Here is a 10,311-nt window from a genome sequence, read left to right as displayed (position 1 = left end):
ACACATATATGTGGAATCTAGAAAAACGGTACTAATGAACCTAATGGTAGGGCCGGAATAAAGATGCAGATGTTGAGAACAGACTTGAGGACTCAGGGGGGAAAGGGGAGGCTGGGACGTAGTGAGAGAGTAGCATGGACATCTATACACTACCAAATGTAAAATAGATAGCTAGTGGGAAGGAGGTGTGTAGCACAGGGAGATCAGCTCAGTGCTTTGTGACCACCTAGAGGGGTGAGATAAGGAGGGTGGGAGGGAGACGCAAGAGGGAGGGGATATGGGGATATATGTATACATATAGCTGATTCACTTTTTGTACAGCAGAAACTAACACAACACTGTAAAGCAATTATACTCCAATAAAGATGTATAAAAATATTTAAAAGTATAGAGGTCATATAAATATAATAATTATAGGTGACAAAATATGCCGGTCACTGTAGCCATGTATCTGTATTAAATCAAGTAATCTTCACAACAGCCTATTAAAAAAAGGTGCTATTTTCAGATGAAGAAGGGGAAACAGAGAGAGAGAGGAACTTGTCTGCTATCACATGGCTGGTGCAACATGGGACCAGGTACGAACCCAAGCCATCTGATTTCAAATCATGTCACTATAATGCCTCTCTTACATGAGTAAAAATAGAATGAAATATTGAAGAAAATCTTTTTTTTATGTATTTATCCATTATTTTCAAATACAGAACAATGTAGAATCCTTTTTAATTTTGTAATTTGAAAACAATGTAATCCTTTCTGCTAATTTCAGTGCCTAGATTTTTTCTTCTATCTTACACCATTTCTTTATCTCTTTCAAAACCTGAAAATTTTCCAATCCATTTTAGACATTCACCAAAGAGTTTGTGATAAATGTCTAATCTGAGGGCAGACAATCTGTATCAGCTAGAATGTTTGTTCAGTTAGAATTGTTGAAGTAGCTTTACACCCAGGGTTTATTTTTTTATGTAAACAACCACAATAACAACAAAGTTCAGAGGAGATTGTTTGGAGAAAGCACAAAATCACTAGAGACCAGGATCCTGCCATCTTTCTGCCCTCCTTGGTTTCCATCAGCAAGACAATTGCTCTAATTCCATCTGCAACAATGAGGTAGCAGAAAGGGGAGAGAGAGAGGGGTGGGGGGGAAGAAAAGAGGAGGAGGAAGCATTATTTCCCTTTTAAAGAACCTTCCTAGGGCTTCCCTGGTGGCACAGTGGTTGAGAGTCCGCCTGCCGATGCAGGGGACATGGGTTCGTGCCCCGGTCGTGGAGGATCCCACATGCCGCGGAGCGGCTGGGCCCGTGAGCCATGGCCGCTGAGCCTGCGCGTCCGGAGCCTGTGCTCCGCAACGGGAGAGGCCACAGCAGTGAGAGGCCCGCATACCACAAAAAAAAAAAAAAAAAAAAAAAGAAAGAAAAAGAAATCTGCTGGGTACTTCTTCTATTTGACCAGAAATTAGGTACACATTTAACTGCAAAAAACAAACCGACAAAACAAAACCAAAAACCTGGGAACTGTAGCCTTTTACCTGGACATGTTGCCATCCTGAATAAAACTGGAGTTCTGTTACTAAGGTGGTCAGTGATGATGGATGTTGGTGCAAGGAACTAACAGCCATTGTGTCATAAAGAAACTTATGTGACTCTAGCGTTCCATGAGAAAGAGGACTGGGAATCAAAGCCTGGTTCAGAAATCCACACTAATCCTCAGAGTGTAAACAGGAGGCAACTGTGTGCTGGGGAACTGGATTAGGGTTATTTGTACTCATTTATAATGGATTAACTTTTTTAATGGCTGAGAGTCAACTTCTACCTAAACAGGCTTCTTATAGCTTCGATTTATGTAGCAATAGTTACTTTAAAATTCTTTTAGGAATGAAAGAAAGCCCCAATTTAATTATTCTAAGTCTGCATTCCCTGAAATCAATCAGACATGGACTCAGCCCTCCCCTTTCTCCTGAGAATATAACACAATGGCTTAAGAGGCAAGGGAAGAGCCTCCCTTCCTTTCCTTTGTTTTCTTTGTCTTAAACCACCATCTCTGAGTTCCAAGGTACAGTGGAGATACGTGCCAAAGAAATCTTTAGATAATTACACTCTATTCATCTCATTTCAAATTATAGAAGTAAAACTACCACCCGATAAAGACCTTTTCATAAACATTTTACTCCTGTGCTCCAGTGGATGTTGATGAGAGAACATATGCACGCACAGCCACATTCACAAACATTTATAACCTCCAGCAACTATAAAGTCTCATCTGTTCTCTAAAGAAGGGCTCTGTTCCCAGTGCCATTTGCTGGCAGACGCTGATCACTTGACAGTTACATTTAAAGGCAGCAGGCTCTTGACTCTGGGTCCTATGCACCAAACACCTGTTCCCCGTCAGACGTTGCAGCTGACACTTTTTCCAAGAGAGCAACTTATTTTGTTGGGACAGGTCCTTGCCCCATGAACCGCATGAAGAATAGGCAGTGGATTGCCTGAGATTTCAACAGGCTCTAAGTTGAAAGCAGAGCCCTCAAGCCTCTCGACATGTGAAAAGCATCACCAGAAGGTCCAAGTTTACCAACAGACAAAGTCTCTTTAGCTGCCTCACCCCCATTCCTGCCACGTAGACCAGCATCCTCTGACGCTATTATTGGCACGTTATTGTGACGTGGCACCTGGCTTTCAGATTCTTTTAAAAAGTAACATTAAACATCTGGATCTAAAGTTATCTATATTTATGGTAGTAAGATTGCAATGTATAAAAAATCACAAATAAAACAACCTACATTATCAAGAACTGCAAGCTGCAAAGTTAGCCTGCAATAGTTTTATAGATGCTGGTAGAAGACACGAGATTTCTTGGTCAGAGATAGAGGACAGTTTATTACAACAATAGAGCATAAGCATGTTTTGAAGTAGTTCCTGAGCCCCAATTCCCACAGGGTGACACAAAGAGGGCCCACTGGCACCCATAAACACAGTGAGCTGTATTACAGGAGAGGGACACTGTGCTTAGGGAACTTGAAACTTTTCTTACGGACAATAGCCTGTCTGAACTTTGTCTCAGAGGAGACACTATCTTTATTAAACTGGATAGTAAACCAATGTACCCTTTGCTCCAGAAGAAGACCCTACATCTTCCAAGGCTGTTCACAATACACACATTCTTGGAAAGACAGTCTGAAAAATATAGCAGTCAGTGTCTCTACTTGCAAAGTAAGCAGAAATGCAAGAGACCCATGGAAAGTTGTCTCCTAAAATGTATGAACTAACTTCAACTAATACATGTTGAAAAAACAACGACATTGGCATCTTAAGGGGCATATGTATAGACAAACATATTTATTTTAAAACGTTTAACCCTTCAGTAATACTATGCTATAAACTTAACTTGAGAATATATTGTGCTTTTTGCTCCATAATTTTATAGGATATTGTGTTCCTAAATACCGATTTACTATTTAAAAAAAAACCAAACAAACTCCTATTTTTGGACATTTTAAAAGCTTCTGAAATTTTACTATTATAAGAAATACCTACAGAAATAATTTTTATACGTAAATTTTTGTGCACAGGCATAATGATTTTCTTAGTATAAATTCTAAAATAGGTGTTGCTAGGTGAAAATTAGTGGCTATTTTTGAAGCTTTTGATAAATCTTGCCAAATTATTCTAAGAAAAGGTTGTGTCAATTTACATTCCAACCAACAATGTATAAAGGAATTTCTATTTTTAAGAAGACATTTTAATTTGAAAACTAAAGCTAATATTTAAGTAGTATTTGTGATTTTAATCATTAAATAAATGACATATGTTCATAAACAAACACAACTAAGCACTAGCTCCCTTCCTTTTGAAAGTGTCCTGTCAAGGTTCCCTTTGAATCAGTTTCAGAATCCAGGATAATTGGCATCTGCATCCAGCAAGCACTCAGTTAGGAGAGGCCTGGGGAAGCTCCTCCAAATCATCATCCTGTTTATTTTAGCAAATAAATGTAAATGCTAAGCTATATCTTAAGCATAAGAAAACCAAAAGGAATAGGTTTCCAACTCTATAATTATAAAGTTTGCAGTCTAGGGATTATTGGGCATAAAAGAAACTCCAAATAAACCTTGATGTGCTATCGTACATTGTAATCTGACAATGTACTTTGTGTATGGAATATGGCAATACATTTACATACAGACAAAAAATACAAAACATGTACACTTGCATGCAACAATCCAGTAAATGTCAGATTTGCTTCATTTAAATAAGCATCTATATAAAATTGTTCTGTTAAGAAGTAATAAGAAGCATTCATGTATTTGTCTACCAGTTTACCCATTCAACAAATATTTTTCAGCTTGTCCTCCCTCCCTCCCTCCCTCCCTCCCTGGATTCTAGTTGTTCCCATCAAGCCTTTGTTCCTCTAATTGAAATTTTACAGGGAAGTTAATATATAACGGTTCTTTCCTACCCCCTCAAGTTTAGAAGCAATGAAGAGATAACCACAGGAGTCAGGCAAATGAGCATCAAAGTACCCACTTTATTACCTAATCTCTGCAGAATGCGAAGATACACTTACACTTTACCTCAGAATTAAATTTACTCACCCAGTCATAGTCTGAGTTAGAAAGCAATGGGCTTTGCCAGCAGAGGTCTGTACTGGAAAACTTAAGGCATAGAAGCATGGAGGAAGTATGCTTCTTGGGGTCAGGCTGATGCCTACACAGGAATGGACTTCCAAATTCATTAATTAGGAGAGATATGAGGGCGCGAGGCCTGGAATGATCCTTTTTGGAAGTTCTTCCCTATGGATACGTAGGAGGAGGGAGTTGAGTGCTCAATCCTGATGTCCATGAGATTTGAAAGCAGGAAAGGATGTTAGAGATCTATGTAACCAATCGTCTCATTTAATGGAATAGGGTAAGAGGGAGAATAAATTGCTCGGGAACTCACAATGAAGAAGAGGTAAAACCAGGATTAGATGCCAATTTCCACGGATGTCAGTACAATGATATTCCAGAACACATTTGGCAATCTGGCAAAAATGAATCTGCATTTTAAAAAAGACTAGCCAAGATTCAGGCTTAGCAAAATTTCTGATTTTTTAAATTTCCCACCACTCAGGTGGTTGTTTTTGTCGTTGTTATTAATAATGACTAGTTTTACACAATTTAGACTTAAAGTACTTACATCTAAAGTGTGAATAATGTTCTTTATCCTTATCCAGGTTTTCAAAGAATACATTTATTTTACAAGGAACTTACATTTGTATTATTTCAGAATCCATTGTTGTAGGATTAACAGAGATGAAACTTGTCCCGAGGAGGGAGAATGGAGGCTGATTCTCATGGGCTAAATTCTACATTTCTGACCATTTTGATGAACTGACTCACTATTGTTTATACTTTGGGGGAAGATGCTTAGAATAGGGAGAAGCATGCAGGCAGCATCCTGGGATAACAGCTTTGAAGAATTCACAGTAGAGTGGAGAAATTGGCTAAACCACCCTATAATTTTTGTTTAATGATTTTGCTCCACACTAGGAGGAGAAAGGCGATTTCTCAAAAGTTCTTTGTTAGGAGAGGAGGAGGGTGTGGTTCAGGAAAAGAAAATGACAGAGGGGATGCTTATTATTTATGGTTGCTTGTTTCATAGGTTTCATACGCACACTTGCCACACACGTGTGTACGAAAAATGGCAAAAGAAAGGGAAGAGCAAGAGATCACCTTGGGATTATCCTATAAAACAGAAAACTGGATAAGAGAAGAAAATGACTGGCGATCAAACCTCTGAGTGATTTTCCACTGCCTTTAATACTCCTCTAATCAAAGGGCAGCACGCGGTTGTGAGAGCTGGCCAGAGCAGGGAAGATTATGCAGAGAGTGACTTCATTCAGCGAAATCTTGGCATGATTCCTAACCTCTCAGCCTGAGGGAGCATTTCTCAATTTTATTTGTGTTCTTCACCTGAGAGAACTGATGCCTTCTAGAGAGCACAAGACAGAGGCTAAACAGACATGAAATAAAATTATCCTCCTTGGATGGATCAGGAGCTGCCTGATAACTTAGTCTACGCCTACATCAATCCCGCAGCAGAAAGGAGCACCCACCGTCAAGGAGAGCTGAAGGTAACAGGGTTTACAGCGGCAGATCTCCTGAAATAAATATACAGGAGGCAGACTCTCAAAGAAGAAGCCAGATATGGAACGATTAATAATGATCTCTGTTTATCATTCTGTATGGTTTGCGACAACACAAGCAAGTGTTGTCTTCTTAAGGAAAAGCAAATAATAAGCTACTAAAGATATGAGACCAATTTTCACTGACTACTCTCAGAGGAAGCGTGATTTGCCTGCACTTTTGTAAAGATCACAAGTGGATTTCTTCTTTCTTTTTCTTTAAAAGTGTACATTCAGGCTGATCAGTGAGTTCACGCATCTGGGTTAATGAGATAAGCAAATATTAAATTTGGTGTCACCGTTTTCATTATTCCTTGTTTTAGAAATTCAGGTTTATAAAAGGTATTCTAGCGGAGTTTTAAGGAAATCAGGCTATCTTGTGGTCATCGGAATTTATGGAACTCTGTCCAATACCCTCTACTGGATTAGATTTTAGCTCTGCAAACAGTCTTATCTCTTAAGAGCTAGGACCTGAAATTAAATTATAAATTGATACTATCAATAGCAGAAACGTTATCTTGAGCCTGGAAGGCCGGAAGGCTGATTGAATCTAATTCATCACAGATGCACTTTGCTAGTGATGGCTGTGTTTGGGTGTGAGGGTGTGTTTACGTGTTATAACCAGTGGGCTGGTTAGCTGAGCTGGTTAGCTGTGCTAATGGGCACAGCAGGAAAAGCTCTATAGCTCCATAAGCCAGTTAACTCTGCTTGTTTAGTGATGATTGATGGTGATTCAGATCCTATGGCTGTCTCATATCCTGCTGCTGATCCCAATAATAGAACCAACTTTATGGACAAAAACTTAAAGCTGTATTTTCTTTCTAGATTCAGAGAGGTGTGAAAAGTCAAATGGGTAAGCCAGACAATGTGCTTATAGTCTGTTTTGAGAATCTGAGGAGAACCTGCCATGCCCGCGTTGGCTTCTTTGGGATTTCTACACATAAGATGTATAGAAACTATGCCTTGTTCCATCTGACCTGGAAATGCTGGACCTGAAATGAACATCAACTAAAACCCAACCATTTGTAGACTAGTCAGTAGACTTAATGAGGGTCCTACCATGAGAGCTGGACCCCAAACTTAAGTAGAAAATCTGAAAAAAATCCTCTCTTTTAGGGGTTTTAATATAAAAGACACAGAGAGGGACACAAACACATAAGTGATGCAGAAATGGAGCCTGATGAGAGAGAAGGTAGTAAGCAGTGATAATCCAGTAGAAATTATGAGGTAGCAGATGTTGTGAATAAGCAAGCATTGTGTGGCAGATTGCAGAGCAGAAACTATTTCATCAGGAGCAGTCACAGCACAGGAAGCAGCGGCAGAGAGTAGCTGAATAACCATGCTGAGCAGTGCATAAAGGAAGCCTGCTACGGGGAGCATAAAATGACAGCAAGGTCTTTCCAGCCATGTTGTATTCCGCACGGCATTTCTTTCCTCCATGAGGCCCAGCTTTGTTATTGTGGAAGGATTCTGAAAGTTATCCTAGTGTCTTGGAAACCTGGCTATGCAGCTGTTTGTAATCTGTCTTACTCCCTTGGGCATGCTTTAAAATAAAACTCTATCATGTGAGGTAATCTGAAGGCGGCTTTGCACATGCTATCTGAAAGGTCGTAACAGGCAAACATTATTTACGTTGACAAAGATATTTTATTGCTTTGGGAATTGGTTTTTAAATCTCAGATTCTCATCAAATTCTACCAGTCTACAATTGTCACTAGCCTCTACCCCCATTTGGGGTGCTATTCAATGGTTCTATATTCAATCATCGAGAAACAACGTACGTATCAAAGTCCTAAAATAAATTCAAAATATTAGTGAAAAAATTCCATCCAAATATGTCATACGTATTAAGTTAAAGCCTTTCATTGTCTTCTTGGGCTCTAAGAAACCATTCCTCTTGACTTTGGAATATTATATAACCAAGAATATTTTGACAATGGCTCTGAGGTGGTATTCAGACAGATTTCACAAAGAAATACAGCACATATTCAAATTGTGTGGGGACAAGCCATGAGTAGAAGTGCTTGAGATATAGATTGCTACTTAGTTTACTGATTATGACTGTCTATTCCTCCATTGGAAAGGTATTGGAAATCAAAGCAAGTTGTGTCAATCCACCGTCATGAGGTTGATCAAAGCTTTCTCCAATTGTGCATATCATTTGAAGGCTAAATTTTGTTCTATAGGGACATGTGCATTACATACAATGGAAATCAATTAAAACAGACTTGGTTTCATATGCAGAAATTCATTTTGCACACCACATGTTTACATACTTTAATTCTGCATATGTAGGAAGATTAGAATTGAGCATTAATTCAGGAAAGAAGAATAGAATAGAACAGAATAGAATAGAATAAATAAATAAATTTATTTATTTGAAAATACCATTTCTTTGGCTAATTGCTGTTTCAATTAGAAACTGAGGCATAGAATGAATGGTTGTTTGTCTTAGTAGGTGTCTTACACTGCTCAGGGCTGCTGTATCAAAAATACCATAGACTGGGTGGCTTAAACAACAATTTATTTCTCATAGTTCTGGAGGCTGAGAAGTCCAAGATTAAGGTGCCTGCAGATTTGGTGTCTGGTGAGGGCCTGTTTCCTGGTTCACAGACAGCTATCTTCTGTGTGCTCAGATGGTGGAAGAGGTGAGAGAGTTCTCTGATGTCTTTTTTGCGGTACGTGGGCCTCTCACTATTGTGGCCTCTCCCATTGCGGAGCACAGGCTCCGGATGTGCAGGCTAAGCGGCCATGGCTCACGGGCCCAGCAGCTCTGCAGCATGTGGGATCCTCCCGGACTGGGGCACAAACCCATATTCCCTGCATTGGCAGGCGGACTCTCAACCACTGTGCCACCAGGGAGGCCCCCACTGATGTCTTTTTTATAAGGGCACTAATCTCATTCATGAGGGCTCCACCCTCATGACCTAATTCACCTCCCAAAGGCCCCACCTCCTAATACCATCACTTTGGAGGTAAGGATTTCAGCTCATGAATTTTGGGAGAAATAAACATTCAGTCCATAACAGCAGGTGTAGCTGTGAATGGAGCTTGGTGGGGTCACTTAAGGCACCCAGACCTGGATAGCAGTGATGTTGGCAGTATCACTTAGAGAAGCAACAGCACTCTCCCCTCTCTCTTCTTTTCTTTCTATTCTAAATATTTTTAAACTTTTTATTTTGAAATATTTTAGACATAAAGTTGTAAAAATAATACTTGTGGGTTTTCATATACCTCCCCAAAATGTTAACATCTTATAAAATTAGAGTGCAGCTATCCAAACCAGTAAGTTAACTTTGATACAATACCATTAACTAAATGGCATACCTTTTTTGAAATTTGCCAATTGTCCCACTGGTATCTCTTTTTCTGTTTCAGGATCCAACCCAGGATCTCACATTGCATTTAGATGGCATGTCTCCTTTGACTTCAATATGGTGACTTCAATAACTCTTTTTCTTTGTCTAAAGAACCTTACAAATTTGAAGATTACTGGCTAGTTATTTTGTAGAATTTGAGTAGAATTGAAGTTCTGCATTATTGGCAAGAATATCACAATAGTGATGCTGTGTCCTTTCCAGTGTATCACACCAGAAGATACATGATTTTGATATGTCTTATTAGTGGTGATGTTAACTTCAATCACTTAGTTAAGGTGGCATCTGCCAAGGTTCTCCACTGTAAAGTTACAATTTTCCCTCTGTAATTAATACGTTCCTTGCGGGAAGATAATTTGAGATACTACATCATCATATTTTTGCCATCTAATTTTAACATCCAAAGATGATTCTTACCTGCAACAGTGATTTGTCCATGGTTTTGGACAAATGGTGGTTTTTCCATGTCCTTTATTTATTTATTAAAGATTTTTTGATGTGGACCATTTTTAAAGTCTTTATTGAGTTTGTTACAGTATTGCTTCTGTTTTATGTTTTGGTTTTTTGGCCCCAAGGCATGTGGGATCTTATCTCCCCAACCAGGGATGGAACTGGCACCTGCTGTATTGGAAGGAGAAGTCTTAGCCACTAGACCACCAGGGAAGCTCCCATTATTCTTTTATTTTTATTAATTGGAATACTATTGTAAGAAAAGAGTTACCCTTTTTATTTATTTATTTATTTATTTGGATTTGCTTTTATTTCAACTCAAACTTTC

General features: G+C 39.0%; 1 long non-coding RNA gene across 1 annotated transcript; it reads left to right on the top strand.

Annotated features, from left to right (window-relative positions):
* The first annotated feature begins 5,971 nt into the window (after positions 1-5,971).
* LOC137211223 (uncharacterized) lies at positions 5,972-10,023 on the top strand. Its single transcript, XR_010936959.1, has 3 exons — positions 5,972-6,105; positions 8,693-8,804; positions 9,535-10,023. It is a non-coding gene; the product is annotated as an uncharacterized lncRNA (long non-coding RNA).
* Positions 10,024-10,311: the final 288 nt, after the last annotated feature.

The sequence above is a fragment of the Pseudorca crassidens genome, chromosome 18, assembly GCF_039906515.1.
Source record: "Pseudorca crassidens isolate mPseCra1 chromosome 18, mPseCra1.hap1, whole genome shotgun sequence".
In the NCBI taxonomy this organism is placed as follows: domain Eukaryota; kingdom Metazoa; phylum Chordata; class Mammalia; order Artiodactyla; family Delphinidae; genus Pseudorca; species Pseudorca crassidens.
This window is presented reverse-complemented; position numbering and strand designations above follow the sequence as displayed.